This window comes from Mastomys coucha, unplaced genomic scaffold (genome assembly GCF_008632895.1).
Source record: "Mastomys coucha isolate ucsf_1 unplaced genomic scaffold, UCSF_Mcou_1 pScaffold7, whole genome shotgun sequence".
Classification (NCBI taxonomy): Eukaryota; Metazoa; Chordata; class Mammalia; order Rodentia; family Muridae; genus Mastomys; species Mastomys coucha.
This window is the reverse complement of record NW_022196913.1, coordinates 34,761,584-34,779,642: the sequence shown is the minus strand read 5'-3', so window position 1 is coordinate 34,779,642 and position 18,059 is coordinate 34,761,584. Positions and strand designations below refer to the sequence as shown.

The window sequence follows — 18,059 nt, the reverse complement described above, 5'->3', positions numbered from 1 at the left end:
AGGAGGAAGAGGAGGAGGAGGAGGAGGAGGAGGAGGGAAGAGGGAGGAAGAAGAGGAGCAGGAGGAAGAGGAAGAGAAAGCACTGGATTCCTACAGTCTCCTGTGAAGACACCCCTACTGACTTGAAGACCTCACTAGGAACCTCCTAAAGACTCCACCCCCTCCAAGTAGCAGTACAGGGCCTTTCAGGGTCTTTGCAGGAATAACCCAGGCTCAAGATATCACTGTTTCCCTGGGTTGAATACCTCTTGACTGCACAGTGGCACTGTGGTGATTCTGTGGAACAATGGCTGCTCTGGCTACTGCCTGTACAAGCTCAAAAGAGGAAGCGAAATACCCTCAGCTCCCTCCTCTCCCCACCCACCCTGTGTACTCCTTGCTGGAGCAGCAGTGGCTGAGACACACATCAGAATTTTTCACTCATCTGAGCTTAGACAGTGCAGAAAAGGAAGTAACATGTTCGATTCTCTCGGAATAAGATGACCTCAATACAGGTCCTCGATGAAGGTTTTGTGCATGCTTCCTACTTTATAAGCACCTGCATTTGTTCCCTACACCTGTCCTAATAGATCACCACAAACTTGGGGCCTGAAAGCCACAGTTATTCTCCAGCCTCAGAGTTTTGGAGGTCAGAAACTTGAGAATAAGATGTTGTAAAGTCCCAGGTCTCTCCCACTTTCTGCTGGTGGCTGGCAAAGCATGGTGTTCCTTGCCTATAGATGTCACTCCAGCTTTTTCCTTGGTTATCATGCGGCCTTTTCTCTGAGCATCTGTGCCCTTTTTCCCCCTAGGACATCAGTCATCATCCTATTCCAGCATGACTTCATCTGAACTTCACAAATTACAATAGTAATGACACTGTTTCCAAATAAGGTCACAATACTAGAGGTTAGAATGCCAATGTGTCATTTTACAGGACAAGATTCAGCTTCTAATAATGTACTACACTCAAAATGGAGCTCATGATCTGCCCTCTTCAGATTCATAGGTAGGCAATGAATGGCAGCCTTTCCTTCTGCTGTGGGGCCCCTGATCTGTATAGAACAGGTCAGGCACAAGTCACAAGGCATATGGATAGGCCCCAGAGTCTCTCCAGAAAGCTTTCTGCAGGCTCAACCTTAACAGAAAAAAAATGGTCTTTTGTCAAGGGAAGCTAATGTATTTATTATTGAGGAGACAGAAGGCTTCTTGACATTTAAAGCAACACCTTCCAATATATGAAAGAAGATGAAGAGTAAGGAAATCTATTCCAGTAATGGATATACTTTAGCAATTTCTGGGCAAGACACTCGTCCACTGAGAATACCTGATCAGCTCTATGGCTCTCTATATTGACAAATGATCTCCCCAGGACCCCTTGGAGTAGCATGACTCTGGACCATGTGTTCCTCATAGTCCCATGTTGTTCTCATAGAAAATGGCCTCAGAGATCTTTCTGTTCACTCAACAAGAATTGCTTTTCTACATCAAAATTCGATCCCCCCTCATGCCCATTGCTCTTTTGAAATGTAGAGTTGGTGTATGTTGATTATGTAAGGAAATGAGAAAATTATGGAAAATTATGGAAAATGAGTTCAAAATCACATTAAAATCTGATAGGATTAAGGAGTGATTGGCATTTGACATCTAGTAAGTGTTCTCACCATGGTAACCTTTAGCATGACGTCAGCCACACTCAAAGGGCACCAAGGAGCCACAAATTGCAAACCAAAACCAAATAGGGAAGCAAAGCAGGGTATTATGGAGAGTCTGTGTGGCAAGCACTATTGGCTTACCCAACTGTCAGTCTTCTGCTCCTAACTCTGTTCTAGACATAAGCATTGAAACTTTTCATATCCTCTCTACCTCCTGGAGGGCTGTGCGGTCACATATCTGGTCATTGGTCATTGAAATAGTAAATGAAATGTATCAAGTATCTCCCATGATAATTCTTGCTATTTTACTAAAAGAAATAATATCACCTTTTCTTATTTCTTCCCTTGACTACAATGCCTGAGGTAACAACAGCCCACCTCTCTGCTCCATATTAAAAAGACTTGTGGCTGAATTGTGTCCAGGTAAAATTCATATGTTGAAGTTTGGATGCTAGTACCGCATATGGAATTGTATTTAAAGATGGAGTCTTTAAAAAGATATGTGAGTTAAAATGGACATATTAGGGTGGACCATAATCCAGTCTGGCTGGCATCCTAAGAAGAAATTAGAAAGTGAAGGAAGACAGTGTCAGGACACAATATGAAGATAGCCACTACAAGCCAAGAAAAAGGATCTCACATGTCACTGGCTCTGCTGGCTCTGGGATTGCACACTGCAGCCCTCAGCCCTATTGGGAAGTGAATTTCTGTTTAGTTGGTGTCTGTCATTTATGTATATATTTTGAGGCAGCCTTGGACAATGAATATAAATGCCTGATTACTTAGGTTGTTAGTAGCTATGCCTTCTTACTTTCAACTGAAAGCATTCTGAATAATTTACTGTTCTTTAGAAACATACGTGTGTGTGTGTGTGTGTGTGTGTGCGCGCGCGTGCGCGCGTGCGTGCGCGCACATGTGTGAGGAGTGAGATTTAGGATCCATGTAAGATTTTAAATTCCCTCATATCACAACAAAAGAAATATTATAAATTTTCACTTTTGACTATGCAGTAGCTAGGTTTCCCCCTTCAGTGCCAGCACAACTTTTTCTGAAGAAAATTTCTCAATAGTCTTCACAAGAATCCTTCCAAGTATTATAATGAAAGAAAAATTACCTTAACTAAACCAAACAGCAGCAGCACTGCCGTTGAAACAGGTAAATTGCAAACTTCATGGGGATACTACAGTTCAGGCACCTCGGAGTCCAAACTATAAAAGCTGACATTTGATAACAATGAATGTTTATGTACTTATTGGCCTTTCGACATCCTTAAGTCAGCATGTCTCTGAATTTTGATGTAGCCATTGGGAAGATGGATGCTGGCAGCTTTGGACTTTGTCATCTTTGGAAAGGGGCACTGCAAACCAATGTCTGTCTGCTACTTTCAGGTGCTTCACAGGGCTACGGTCCTCAGAAGCTCTTGGCACTAGAGATTGCCACCTCTGAGAAGTTTTGCCCTATAGTAAAATGGATCACAGGCTCTGAGAAAGGACAGGGGACTTCAAAACCAGGTATGCTGGAGTTGAAAGTCAGTTAGATAATATAAAGAAATGGAAGTCAAAATACCAAAACATTATGATTAGTGACAACATTGTCGACCAGCACATGGGTAAACTCAGTGAGATTTGCTGCGTAGCCACTATGCAACTAGCAAAGAGACAAACCTGCTTAGTGCTGAGGGTGTAAAGGAAACATTCACCCTCTGATGGATACTTTCCTTGTCTTTTTCCCCCGTGTGTGCAAGTGCTTGAAGAGACCAGGAGATAAGCATAGATGTGGTTCATCAGCTTTTGTCAAACTTTATGTTTATGAGATAGTCTCTCATTGGAACTCACCAAATATGGATGTCTCATTAGCGAGTCCCAAAGGATTCATCTGCCTCTGCCTCCTCAAACCTGGGATTATGAGTATGTGCTGCTAGTCACAGAATTTATGTGGGTTCTGAAGAACAAACTCAGGGTTCTCGTGCTTGCAAGAGAAGTACTTTACTGACTGAAGTAGTTTTCTAGCCAACTGCAGTGTTATTTCCACTGCCAAATAAGAGGATTGGAGACCCCGACATCCATAAGTAGGAGAGAAACTAGACAAACATTTTGAAGCTATTAAATAGAATGTGGAGGTACAAGGAAGCTCTGTAAATCAGATCAGTAAGTAAAACTATAAGGCTTTTACCTGTGCGTGTGTGTCTGCGAATGCATGTGCATTTGAAGGACTTACATTATCTCTCAGTATTGGACATAAGTTAAGGAGATGGTATCTAATGTGAATGGAGTTTAATTTGGGGTTCAAAATTTCTTTCATCTGCATTCAACACAAACCACCAGGACCAGCTTCTCAGCTGCTGCCTCCGGGAGCTATGGACCTCAAAGGTGGGTCCTGCCAGGCTGTGAGAAGTTGACAGGTTTCAGTTCACATGGCCTGAGGCACAAAGTACCGGAGGGTCAGCCTCATGTACCATACATGCTTAGGGGTTTCAATTTGACTTTCGAGAGCTTTTAAACCTGAGGGGCAACACAAGCCACACACACACAGGTGAGTTTCATTGTTAAAACCATTGAAACCAATGTGGATCCACACACCCCTCTCACACCCCGGCCAGAGCCTCTGTCCACATTTAGATATTACAGGAGGGGTAAAATCCCACAACTTGGTCCCCTTGCTTCTGTGGCAGAATTGTGTCCCTTCCATTTGCTCCCCTTCCAAAAAAGGGTTTTCCAGAGTAAGGATGCTAAAATGGCCCAACCCTGGAGTTCACCAAGGTCTTCACACATTGAGGAAAAGAGAAACCACTGCTTTGAAAAAAAAAAAAAAGAAATCAAAGTTTCCAGGGGCACTTTATTTTAATTCTATTACGGCTTATATGAATAGCTAAAGGAAGTATATCTCCTCAGTCCAAAAGGTGAAGACCATTTTCCAACAGAGACCAAAAAGGATTAACAGACAAGCCAAAAATAATAAACAAATAAATAAACAAATAATACCTAATCAAAAGAATGAAAGAACACAAGCTTTATTTATTTATTTATTTATTTATTTATAAAAATTTTACCTCAAAAAGTTTAACCACTATTAAGATAGAATAAATAGTGATAAATGAACATGACCTTATATAAGATTTGTTGTAAAGCATATTGAGTTTTAAAATATTTACAAGCTGTAGTCTGCTGTTGCTGTTTGGTTTGCATCTTTCTTGTTTTCCTTACTTCTCTCTGCCATCCCTGATTACCTCCTTTCCTTTTCCATCCCTTCTTTGCTGCTCAGACCCTTGGCTGCATTTCTCACCATCTTTCTTCCCAGGGGAAACTGATTATGTTCCAGTATCATTGGCTAAAACAAAACATAAAAGCTATTCTTTTCCCAGGGGCTGGTCTAGGAGAGAATGTGTCATTTTGTGGTGACTGATGATATAAAAGGAAGTTCTCTTGAAGAGACTCAGAAATATTCTCCTCCCTAAAAAGGGAGATAGGTACCAAAGGGAAAAGGCCAGATCAGAGTCACTGACTTCCACATTAAACCACGAGAGAAAGAGTCAATTCTCACTTGCACTGTGAAATATGATGTATGGCTTTTGCAGGACATAAATAAATGAAACATCCCTGTATTTTGAGCCATGTTTTTAATGTTACTTCTAGTCAGAAAGGAAGGAAAGAGGGAAGAAAGGAAGGGAGGGAGGGAGAGAGATATAGAGAAAGATGGAAAGATGGTATAGTAGCAGGTGACACACAGATCTTGAACTCACAGGGTGCTTCAAGGCTAGAGAAAAACTTCAAGGGACCTGGGTTGTAGAATCTCAAACCCTGTGACTGGATGAGCATTCCTGTAGCATAAGTCTGTAGATTCAAACTACAAACTGCTTTTTTCAAACAAACTTGACTGCTGCTTCAAACAAACAAACAAACAAACAAACAAACAAACCACTTAATAGTTGGTTACAAGGGACACGAAGGATGAAAGCGAAGAAATCTGAGAAAAAAGGATTGAAAAATCAATACCATCCTATGTGTCGCCCTTGAAGGTAGCTCCCCGATATCCCAGGGAACCTCATCACAAGGCACGCAAGCATAGCCAAGGTGCAAACATTCCTCCCATGGTCCAAACCTGTGGTTTTAGAGTAAATAACAGCTATTATCTAATGAACAACAAAAACAAAAAAAGTTCCAAAAAACCTTGCCGGGGAGGGAATTTCATCTTGATGATGATTTTCTTGGAGATGCTTTTCTCTTTGAGAGTCATGCCACAGTGGGTCAAACATCCATCCCTTCAGGAGCTTGTCTGTGACTCTAGCTCTGCATGTCAGCAGTACCAGGCCCTGAGTACCACAAAACTAAGTTATCTCATCCTGAAATCCCCCAGAGGAAGTTATGTCCTGTTCATGGGGCTCTGTGATGAACCACAGAGGCTGCGATACCTGGTAAGCTTTTCCCTCACCTCTGTGCTTTCTCTGCCTCCTGACTTTCCCCAAGTTACTGCTTTCCTATGGAAGCTGTGTTTCCTGGGGTGGGCACTACATGGCCAGGGCATTTAGCATCACGACAGTAGGTCTTGGAGGACGAGGAGAGAGCCAGGAATGCGAAAATCTCTGGGTTCCTTTCACCAGCAATCGTTCTGGATCCCAGAAGGGTAGAATGGGTGTGCCCTCTCCAGACTAGGTGCTGTTGCTCTAGCCTGAGAGAACAGGAACTGTCCTCAGAGTTAAAGGAGCATGGGCAGACATTTGTGGCCAGCACCTGAAGCAGGGATATGGGGATTAGGTTTGATGTTTTTGTTTTTTTAATTTTTTGGTTTTGGCCTAAGTGGAAAAAAAAAAAAGGTGATGCAGCCGTGGAAGGAAAAAGCCAAAGTTAGGTGGGGCCTGCTAAGGTGTACAGGGTCCTCCCTTATCTGTGGACATACATCCCAAGACCCCTCGTGGATGCCTGACGTCACAAATGGCATGGGAGGCATGGACCCTATGTATACAGTTACAAAAGTTTAACTTACTAATTAGACACAAGGGAGTGATAATAAGAATGGAGAAATGGGGAAATAATAACATACTCTAGCAAAATAAGTCAATTGCTTACTTCTAGAATTATCTACTTAGTATTCATAGGCCATGGCAACTGAAACTTTTTAAAAGCAAAACTGCAGATAAAGTACCAGAATGAGTAAGATAAGAATAAACACATACGAAAATTCCAAAATAAACACCATTATCATGTATAATTGACATACGATAAAAAATTTTTTTTAAAGACTAAAGTATCCTATCTCAGGGATTCCTGGAGTAAAGTATACTCAGCTCTGGCCTGTGTCGTCCTGTTTCTACCTCCTCTTCATCTCCTAATCTCTACAGTGGATATGGTAATACTGCCCAAAGACATTGATGTTTAAGCTGGCATTAAGAGTGACTATGAACATGATACGGTACTCGGCACAAAACAAGCATTCACATAAAATTTTAAATAATCCAACACATAGTGGAAAGAATGTTAGCAAAGAGTTGTGAGGAACACTACACACTCTGAGGATTTTCACAGTTAGGGGGTTCAGTGTTCTTATTACCCAAGTGTGTATTTGATATTCAGGATGCCACACTTTCAAAACCCAGAAATCAGTGCCGCTCAGTCAGCGCCATTCAGTGCCTTTATCAAGTTCTACCAGGTGGTCAGCAGAGCCAGGGGGATTTCCACGTTACATTTTTCAGAGAACCAATTTGCTTTCAGCCTCTGAGACATGGGGTGGGAACGCAGCCTGTAGTAAGTCCTGAGTAACAATGGCCACTCTGCCACCTCCTGGGTACATGAGAAAGGCAGTGGTCTGCTGACCCTGACACAAGGTCTGAATCAGGCTTCCAGTATGACTCAGCCCTCCTTCTTTGAGCCTATTTTCGTGAAGGGACTGTCAAGATGTTCACATGCAAGACAACAATGAGGAAGGGTCTGAGTGATTTCTGGAAATAGCTCTGATGTTGAGGTGCTGACACTTCATAGATTCAACAATTTTAAGCCTGAGTCACAGATAACAAAGCCATCAGCCAACGGTACTTCTCACATGGCAGGCCTTGCCGAACCATGAGAGACTGCACCCAAACAGCTTGTGCCTTTAAGGAAGCAATCTGGAGTCAGGCTGGCTAAGGTATCCCTTCTGAGTAGACCAGCCAAGTGAGGAAGGAACCAAAGCCCTTATCTGCTCAGAGTCCAGAGAATCAGACCCCAGTGGCTTCTGTCTGGTGTCGACATTGACATGCTCACTCTGGAGCAGTATTTTTTGCCCTGGAGAGAGATAAAGATCCTTGTCATTTGCCAAGCACCAATTGCTTTTGCACAATAAATGTGGGGAAGATTTTTCTGGAAGTGCCTTTCTCCTCTGTGCATCACATGGCTTCACATGCACTCCTAGGGTGTTCCCACTTTCTGGGCACCTTGTGGGCATCCAGCAGATGTCCAGTTGTTGTGCTATACATAAATTTACACCAACTTTTGCTTCATCTCAGATGTACCCTCCCTGATCCTCTCCTTCCTCTTCTGAGCATGGAATGAAAGTTTCATCTTCCTTGGAGTTGTTGTGAAGCCTTACGAGCACAGGTTACCCACAGAGTCAGAACCTGAAGTATCATCAGGTTGTTCCATGGGAGTGGGGGGAGGGCAGTTCTTCTCAGCATCCAGCCTCAGCAGCAGGAGGACTTTAGAAATGTCTGGCACATGAATTGTGGTGAAGCTGCTGCCCAGCTTTGGAAACATGAAATAGGTGAATTTGTCTGTTTAAAGGAAAGTGTATGCCTGAACTAGGAACTTGGCTTCTATGGCTTTCCTCTAGGAATTTCTAAAAAAGTTTTTTCTTTACCAATGACTCACAACCAACTGTCAAACTGGTGTGGGTAATGAAGTATAATTATGACTTCTCACAGTCCCAGAGGTTTTGCAAGGACCAAACAAGTATCTGTAGAATTATGGTCTCATATTTGACTCTTGAGACTCCAGTATCTTCTAGACACCAAATCTCCCAGGTGTCATATCACTCAAGACTGAGAAGATACTAAATGTACTTAGGAATGATGGGTTCCTCGAAGCCTCTCAAAGTCCTTGCCTCATGACTCAGTGACTAAGGTAGAGTTGTGTGTATCATCATAACTGTGCATGTTCTAGCGCAGTGGTTCTTACATTTATGATTGTATGACAAGAAGACTGTGCACTCCTCAACTAGCCACCTGTTCTGTAATATCTTTTCTTCTCAGGGTTATTCCAGAGCAAGTATCCAATGTAATTGGATTTTCTCTTTCTGCAGCATATCCAAGAACACCTCTAAATCAGTGAAAAGGGTATGTGGCTCTATCACATTCTGATAGACCTTGCTTGCTTGATCTCAGATTTGCTGGGGGAGGGTATCAAGAATCTGGTTGGTGGGATCAGGGCTGTTGACCTTGACTACAGCAGCCTATTATGATGGATGGCTACCTTGGATTTAGTCTGGAGAGATCTCTGTCCCTTCATTTTTATAAGAAGAGTTTTGTTAACAGCTGTGCCTAGAAAACGTGCTCACTTCTAACTGGTTTAAACATTTCTAAAGGAGGCAGGGACATTAAAGTGGCTGAGAGTTTTTGTTTTCAGTTAGCGATTCTTCAGTAAACTATCGTGCAACCTGACTGCCCATCATGAGCTGGGTGTTATCTGCCCTGCCATGGTTTAAATCTGGACATGTCTAGAAGAAAATCTATCATCAAGCGAAAGTGGAACATACATGATCAGGCATGAGGCAGATCCAATAGGCACAAGTGAGTTATATAAAGAAGTGATCCAAATGCCTATGGTCTCCTCCTACAATGATTTCTATATCCAAGCAAATACCCTTGACCCCGTGGAGTGTTCTTGTTTTCTTTGTGTTGCTGTGGCTTAGCACCATAACCAAGAAGCAAGTTGGAGAGGAAAGGGTTTCTTCTATTATCTTACACTTCTGGCTAAAGGTCATCACTGAGAGAAGTCAGGGCAGGAACCCAAGGCAGGAACCTGGAAGCAGAAACCATGGGTAATGCTGCTTCCTAGCTTACCTCTCCTGCCCATGTTCAGACAGCTTTCTTACACAACTCGGAACCACCTGCCCAGGGGTACCTCCACCCACACTGGGGTTTTCCCTTCTCTCAATTAGAAATCAAAATCTGATCAGTGCAATTCTTCAAGTTTGGGTCTTTCTTACAATTCTGGGCTGTGTGGCGTTAACATCTGAAAAGTAATTGAAAGATGAAATGTGCCCTGTGAGCAGGTGAGTGGGAGGACAACATCTGGCTTCCGATGGTTCCACTCAGGCACAACCTAGAGGGAGACAATACAGCTCCTTTGTGGGACAACTCTGAAGTAGGTTGGTGAAGGGAAACCCTTTCCCTGGGCAGAACTTCAGGCAGTGTGTACAGTTATGTATTTTTCTTGAAAGACAAAATGACCAATATGTGTCATTATCTATTGATCTCTAGGCTGTAACTCACTTGGGTGAATAGTTGGGGACTCACAAGAAGCAAGATTAGAAAAGTGGTGAGAAAGACACCTGGGGAACAAACATATGGAAAGATTTCTCCAAACTGGTAAAAGCTGTATAGAAACTCATGCCCCTTGCAAATGTTCCTTAAAAAGTGACCTCCACCGAGGGGGACTTCAGTAGTCAAAGAGATGAGATGAGCCACTCTGTGGATTTGTCCCGTAATCTGGGTGGCTTGTTCTGATGTAAAAAGGAAGTAGAGGGAGGAATAGGAAGGCACTGGTGTCTTTTTCTTGAAACCTCAGGGAGAGGTTATCATCATCACTGCAAAGGCATCTTCCCTCGTTATGATGAGAAGCATCTTAAAAACCAGTGTCTCTCAGTTCCAGTGTGCTCTCTCCTGAAACACTCTTTGGAAACTTTTCATCTAAACTAAACTGTATCTCAACCTTTTAAGAGAAAATTCATAAAACAAAAGGCTACCTGTCAAGGCAAAGACTACAAGGGAGAAGACTGACTTGTGTCTGTGGCAGGATAGAAGAAAGGGGACTCCCCATGTGATGTTTTCTCAGAACTTTTATTCTAGGACCACATAGTACATGGAAATTCAAATGTGAGGTTTGAGACAAATACAGGAAGGGAGACCACTTCCAGTTGGATATATATCATTATGACATTTTCCATCCGGAACAGAAAGGATAGTAGACTGTTCATATGCACTGAGAGAATCTCATAAACACATTCTGCCTGCGGTCTGTGAGCATGTCTTATGGAGATTAGATAAAACTATCTGGGTTTGCATGCTTCACAGAGTCATTCCATCTTAAAAGCCACAGCTTCTGTCCCGTATATCTGCCTTAACTGCATAGAAGCAGTTAGTTGAATTGTATGGATATTAGATCTGGTTAAATTTGGTCTGTGGTATTTTTATTTGTTTTATAACAAAGTAACAAAACTCTCCAGTTTTCTGATTTACAAATGGAGTGTTTCCCTTTTGGCCATCATAAAATACACTTGACAGTGATGGTCTCTTCCTCAGGAGTGCCTGGTGTCTCTCTTGAGCTTGTTTCCTTTGTGGAAAAAAGTGGAGACATAAACAATTGCTAAAGAGCTGAGGTGGAGTCCTCATGTTTATTAGAGTCCATCAGATTGACACGAATTCAATTTTGTTTTTCTGTCATTCTTGTTAGTCATCTTGCACACACAGAAAACAAAATATTCACTCCTTTTGGTAGAATAGCTTTCAGTTTGGGGAATTACAAAGACTTCACAGTTTTAAGTTTCGGGGGGGTGAAAATATGTTCTATTTTCATCAGAAAGCATATTCTCACCTCCACAACACTGTTTACATTTACACAATTAAAACTGAGTGAGTTGATTCAGCAGATATGGTCACAGCTAGCTACTGGCCGTGTGGCTTTCTCCAATGCTTCTCAGCCGCACTTGAGCATCCCTGGCCTGCAAGCAGGGTAGGACTCGCTTCCAACTGACCATGGTGGCCATGGCTTCTGTCTTTTTATAAAATATAGTTTCAATTAAAATATAATTCTATTACTTATTCTTTCCCTTTTCTCCCTCTAGCCCCTCCTAGGTCTCCTTCTAACCATTCTCAGGCTCCCTCCTCCTTCCCTCTCAAATTGACGGCTTCTTTTTCTTTGCTAATTATTGTTACCCACATAAATGGATAGGAGCACAGCTATATAAACATAACCTACTGAGTCCATAATTGCTTACCCAAGATAAAGTGGTCAGCCCTGAAATCATTCAACAAGAAGTGACCAGCCCTGAAGTCATATTCACATGAACATCAAATGACTATCTTCTCAGGGAAACCAAAGACAGGAACGAAACACTGGAATATTCACTAAAGTAGAGGCAAGTTAGTTCCCTACTACACCTTTGACAATTTTCTTAAGTAATTAAAAATAAAGTCAGTTCTCTGAGGAGGCATGGTGGCACACACCTGCAATCCCATAATAAGGGAAGCATTTAGTAGATTGGTCATTGTATACCTAGTTTACATAGTGAGTTTCAGGTCAGCCGGGGTACCAAGATTGACCCCATCTCAGAAAATTAAGCAAAACCAAGTAAAACAAACAAACAAACAAACACATACACACACACAAACAAGAAAACAACCAGCGAACCAACCAAACAACCAAACAACTCTTTCTTCTATCGAGTGATCCTGAGGTTGTGTTTTGACCATTTTAAGACACAGCCACTTTTGGTTATTTATTCTCTTTCTTCCTTTGGTATCACTCTGCCTGTCCTTCCTGGTCAGCTTTGGTTTCATTCGACTTGCTGAGCAGTGCTCGTGGGGCATTTACTGGAAACTCGGGGCCTGGCCAGAACCCTAGAAGTTACACGTGGCCCTGAAAGGTGGAGCAGTAACACACAGCACTATGGGAAAAACACATCTGCACAGCTCTCGCTTTTGAGCTCCAGATAGAAGGCCCATATGCTTTTGAAAGCAACAATAATTATCTACCCTCCCTGACCTTTACCAGATATAACCAAAGCCAGTCTTCTGTTAATACGTCATCACGTTGTTCAAGGAGCACAAAGAATGAGGCAGTGTGAAGTCTGGCTTGAATTTGTTTCTTCAGAGTCCATGCACCTAAGTGGTGGGAACTTCGACACCTACAGTGAAATGAAGCTATGGGGTCCCAGAGGCATAGGCTTACATGGAAGCAGAACCCAGGGTGCACTGACCCAAGTCAACCATGTGGAAGGCACAGAAGGCTGAACGCCACAGACACTAACTGGAAGCAGCCTGCAAAGGTGCAGCCCTTTTCCAGGACATTCTTCTCTGAATTTAAGTATATCTTAAGTATATACGAAATGTCTTGGACATGATGGTGATATTGTGGTTATACAGGAGGATGTCCTGTGCTTAAGAGGAACAATACCAGGTTGTATTATGTAATATGTATGACAGGGTGTATACAGCTTACTTTCAAGGATATAAGACAGAGACAAGGACAGACAGAGACAGGAAGCACAAATATGGCAGATGTTCACAAGTGACCAAACTAATCTGTCAGGTAAACTGAATAAATATCCTCCTATCATTCTTTCATGGTTGTTAGAAAGACACTTTTATCTAAAAAAAAAAAAAAAAAAAAAAAAAAGAAGAAGAAGAAGAAAGAAAGAAAGAAAAAAGAAAAAACTAAAAAACATAAGTAATACTTGCACTTTTCTTAAATAACAGCTTCTAAGCTTGACATTTTAAACTCATTTCAAATCAAGTTTTTCTACACTTTTAAAATACAGCACAGTTCATTCACACCAATGAGTTGCTAGTTTAGATTTCCTTCATTCCAGGGGGGTTTTGGATTCCAGAGGGGCTTGGGGGAAATTTTGTAATTGTTTAAAACCACAGTGTACTTTTAAGTGAGTAATTTAAAAACTGATGCCCTATGTTCCCTAACACAGTTTTGGGACGTGACCCAAGGAGACATCTCCAAGTCAAATCACTTTCTTTCCCTATTCACAAACTACTTTAAAAAGGCTTGAATCCCAAGTACATTCATTGATCCATTTCTCACCTCAGGTTGGTAAGAAGTGCGTGAAAGCCTTTAAATTAACATGTATTTATGCTTATATGTGAGGAGATAATTTTTAAGTATAAACACCAGAGAGGTTATTTCACACGTCCCTCCACATCTCTGGTCCTCAATCACTTTCTGAACAGTAAGAAGAGATGAGTTAATGAAATCTTCAAGATTGCAGGATTTAGAGTTATTTGTTTTTATTTTATGTGTATGTGTGCTTTGCCTGCAGGTGTGTGCATCATATACATTCAATGCCCGCAGAAGCCAAAAGAAGGGGTCAGAATTCCTAAAATAAGAGTTTTCAGGAGGTTCTTAGCTGCTGTGTAGCAGCAGCTGAGATCCCAACCCAGGTCCTCTGTAAAAGCAACAAGCCTTTCTTACCACTAAGCCATCTCTTCCACCCAAGATTGCACCCAATTCTAATATTCTATTTGTGAAACCCCAATAAGCTTGCAGAGGTCCTTGTTTCTTCCTTTCGAGTCTTTGCATTCAGAATAAACCCATAACAATATGCTAGGTACTGCTGTAAGAAACTCGAGTTCTTCAAAAATAAATAAATAAATAAATAAATAAATAAACGAACAAATAAATAAAATTAAACAAGATTACACAAATCTCCCTCCAAAGTCAACAGACCTATACCAACTTACAGGTCCATTGGTTGAGAAGACATGCCACCTACCCTGGACACTTCTGTTTCTCCTCCTGTGTGTGCCGTATGTATATACATGTTCATATGTAGACATGTGAACGTGGGTACACATGTGTGGATGTCAGACGTCTACATCGGGTATCTTCCTTGGCTGCTTTTCATGTTACTTTCTGAGACAGGGTCTCATATTGAGCCTGGATAGTATTGGTGGGCTAGGCGAGCTGCTCAATGAGCCCCAGAGATCTACCTGTCTCTGTTCCTACAATCCTGGGCTTACGGATGTATGACTCCTGTCTTTATGCTTGCGTGGCAGGTGCTCCCTAATGTTGTCTTTGAATCTTTACAGACTCTCAGAATGGGTGGATCCTAAATGTTCACATTACCATGTGTGCTGCTGCCTACAGGGCCTTTTGTTGTAAGAGTAAATTCCCTGCTCTAAAGCAGCCTGCACACTCTCCGTGTGTTTAGAAGCCTCCTTGCGGTTCCCTTAGAACCCATAGCTCTGATTTCTGCAAAGCCATTCAAGCCTCACTTAGAAAGTAGAATCCTCCACAGACCATTTCTCCTCTTTATCCCAAGCATGGCCCCAGAGGGGTGGAGGTGAGGGCACTTTTAGTCCTTTCTTTCTTCTGTTACTCTTTTCCTGGAGGTAAAAGGGGCAGGGGATAGGGTGCCATCCGCAGAGAGGAACAGCAGGAGGAAGTCTGTCAGGAGACCAGCACTCTTCCTTGGTTTAATTTTGGTCCCTCTGAGCACAAGATGGTTCTTTCATTAATCTATTAATTCACTCTTCTCCAAAGGCTAAAATTAAACCACAAGCTTCATAAGGAAATTTCCTGTGAGTTAACACGCCCTTGAGGAGACAATGAGTTTTGGTGTCTGAGAGCCCTGGATTTGAGACTTCCTTCCTCCCTTTACTCGAATGATGACATGGTTGCTGTGGGGATTCCATCTCACTGTTAAGCTGCATGGGTGGTTGCCACTGCCCCACAGTGGTCTCCTATCCCCCAGGGATTTGAATGCAGGTGGTTTTAACATATGAGTTTTAGAGCATTGCTTCCAGGAATTTGTATCCGCATCAACAGCCCACCGGAGGGCAGGGACTTGAGGGGCGGGGGGAGTTTCCTATAACCAAAGATGGTGCACGGGCTTTCTATGGAATTAGAAAACCTACTCCTTCCCTCTCTTCGTCTTAAATATGACATCATGAGGCTATTCTAGCACTTCACAGAGTTAACCTCATGAACCCTGGGGAGTTAGAAATATTGTTCTTATTGGGCTTCAGGTATGACTGATCTGGGCTTAGGGATCTAGGGATCGAGTGAAGGGCAGAACCTAAGGATGAACTGGAGCCTGCAGGCTCTGTTCTTTGAGGACATCAGAGTGTATGCAACACGCAAGCCTTCATCCTCTCCCTGCTGCAGGCCCACTACGAAGTTGGCAGATTCTAAAAATTCTTGATCATCTATGAAACTGAATCCATCAGGGTCCTGTTCTGTTGTCACCCTAGCTTCTGGGGACTTCCAGGGTGAGGCCTGAAAGGAAATCCCTTTTTTTGTTGACTGCTTTCCAGAAATTTCTATTGTTTTCATTAACTTAACCAATTATTCTATGAGAAGTTTTTCTCTGCTGGAAATGGTGCTAGATTCTTCAAGAAAGATCCATTAGGAATATTCCCTGGTCACAGAGCTTGCAACTCCTCTGTGTGGGAAGATAGCCTTAAGACACTGGAGAATGTCTTCAAGTTCTTTAAGGGGCTAAGACTGGCAAGATTATCACAGCAATTATGCATGATACTTTGTAGGGTAAGGAACACTATTAAAAGACACACAAATGATTTCAGGCCTATAAATTCTAATGCTTATAACAGTCTTCCAAAAAAGATGCCTATTTTTTAAATTTAATTTTATTTTATGTTCATTTTTTTTCTTTTTGACAGCATGTACATCTATGTGAGGGTATTAGAAGTTCTAGAACTAGAGTTACATGTGTGAGCTACCATGTGGGTGATGGGAATTGAACTCAGGTCCTCTGGAAGAGCAGCCTGTGCTATTAACCACTGATCCATCTCTCCACTCCCTGGAAGTGTCTTTTTTATCATACAAGGAAATAAAATTACAAAATCAAATAATTTGACAGTGCACATAGAGCTGGCAATAGTCAGATCTGAAATCCAAACACTTGTTTGTCTCCCTCCCTCATCAATCCAATTTCCACTATTCCAGACCACCATTCTATCCTCCTCTTAGAGCTGCTATGTAGAGGGTTTAAATTCATGCTTAGTCTCCAGTCCTAAGCCTGCACTTCACACTGGTCCAAGTCTGTCCCTAGAAACCCACAAGGGTCCTGGTGAAAATGTGCCACTGACATAGTGTCCTGGAGAAAAAAAAATAAGGAAAAGAAACACATTGAAGGAGCTAAATGTTGGGGCTTCCCAGAGGATCGGGAAGGGGCACAGCTCGTGTGAAAGGGACACCTGTTTGGGAGTGGTGGTGGATAGGAAAGTTCTTTGCTGTAGGTCCATCAGGCCGTGTTTCTGGGCAGGATGAGGTTGGAGCTGTAGTGGTGCTGTGTAAAGGTAGAAATGGAGAGAGACTGATGATCTGATGGATCTGTCAACATAGAATGGTGGCTGACAACTCAGGATGGTGGCTGAACCAGTGTCGGGGACAGGAATGGTGGTAGTGAATGCAGCATGATGAGCACTAGAACAAGGCTACAACCAAGAGAGTGGAAAAGAATGGGAAAGCTGCTTTGAAGGACTCCCCAAAGAAGGAAACCAGTGAAGCAAACCACAGGACTTCATGGGCTCACGATAGAGATAGAAGTTGGTGGGGAAATGCAGCATACTTGAGTTACTCAGCCATGGCAATGGAAAAAAAATGGTATCAACATTGGGTGAAATAGGGCAGGATGAAGATCCATTGCCTAGGACAAAGGGAAATAATCCTTGTGTTGAGGTTGCCTGCAACATAGAAGGTGGAAGATAATGTCAGACTTCATGAATATTGAAAGTTGAGCTCAGGAAAGAGAAGGAGAGAGAGTACAGGTTCACCCTAGAACACAGGCTCTCTAAAAGGAACAGGGAGCAGAGTTGGCTGGCACGCAGTTCTTGTTTAGTACATATTGTTTCTTTCTCAGTGGTTCTCAACCTTCCTAATTCTGTGACCCTTTAATGCAATTACCCATGTTGTGGTGATCACCCAACCGTAGAACTATTTTGTCTCCACTCTGTAACTGTCATTTTGCTACTGTTGTGAATCGTAATGTAAATATCTGATACACTACCCCCAAGAAGGTCTTGGCCCACTGGTTGAGAACCACGGCTCTAGAAGAAAACATTTCTACATACGTCCTAAGATCTGAAGACCCTTGAGTGGTATTTCAGCAGTTCCTTGTTTGTTTTAAATATACATGCGTTTGTAAAATAATATGGTACAAGTACAAAAAGATTTGCAAATCAATGGGACAAGCTAAAAGACCCAAACATGAGTGATTGTAGTTACAACCATCTCATATTTGACAGAGAAGCCAAAAATACACACTGGAGAGAAGTCTGCATCTATAACATATAGTCCTGTAGCACTTAGTTTTAAGTGTTACATTTAGAAGAATAAGATTAGACCCATATCCTTCTTTTCTCTATTTAAAATGTATATATTATGTTTTGATCATGGTTCCCTCATCCATTTTCTCCTAGATCTTCTCTTCTTCTTCTTCTTCTTCTTCTTCTTCTTCTTCTTCTTCTTCTTCTTCTTCTTCTTCTTC

At 42.1% G+C, this 18,059-nt stretch overlaps 1 pseudogene; it reads left to right on the top strand.

The window, feature by feature from the left end:
* Window positions 1-2,913: 2,913 nt before the first annotated feature.
* Window positions 2,914-18,059, top strand: part of LOC116082655 — a 61,543-nt pseudogene continuing 46,397 nt past the window's right edge.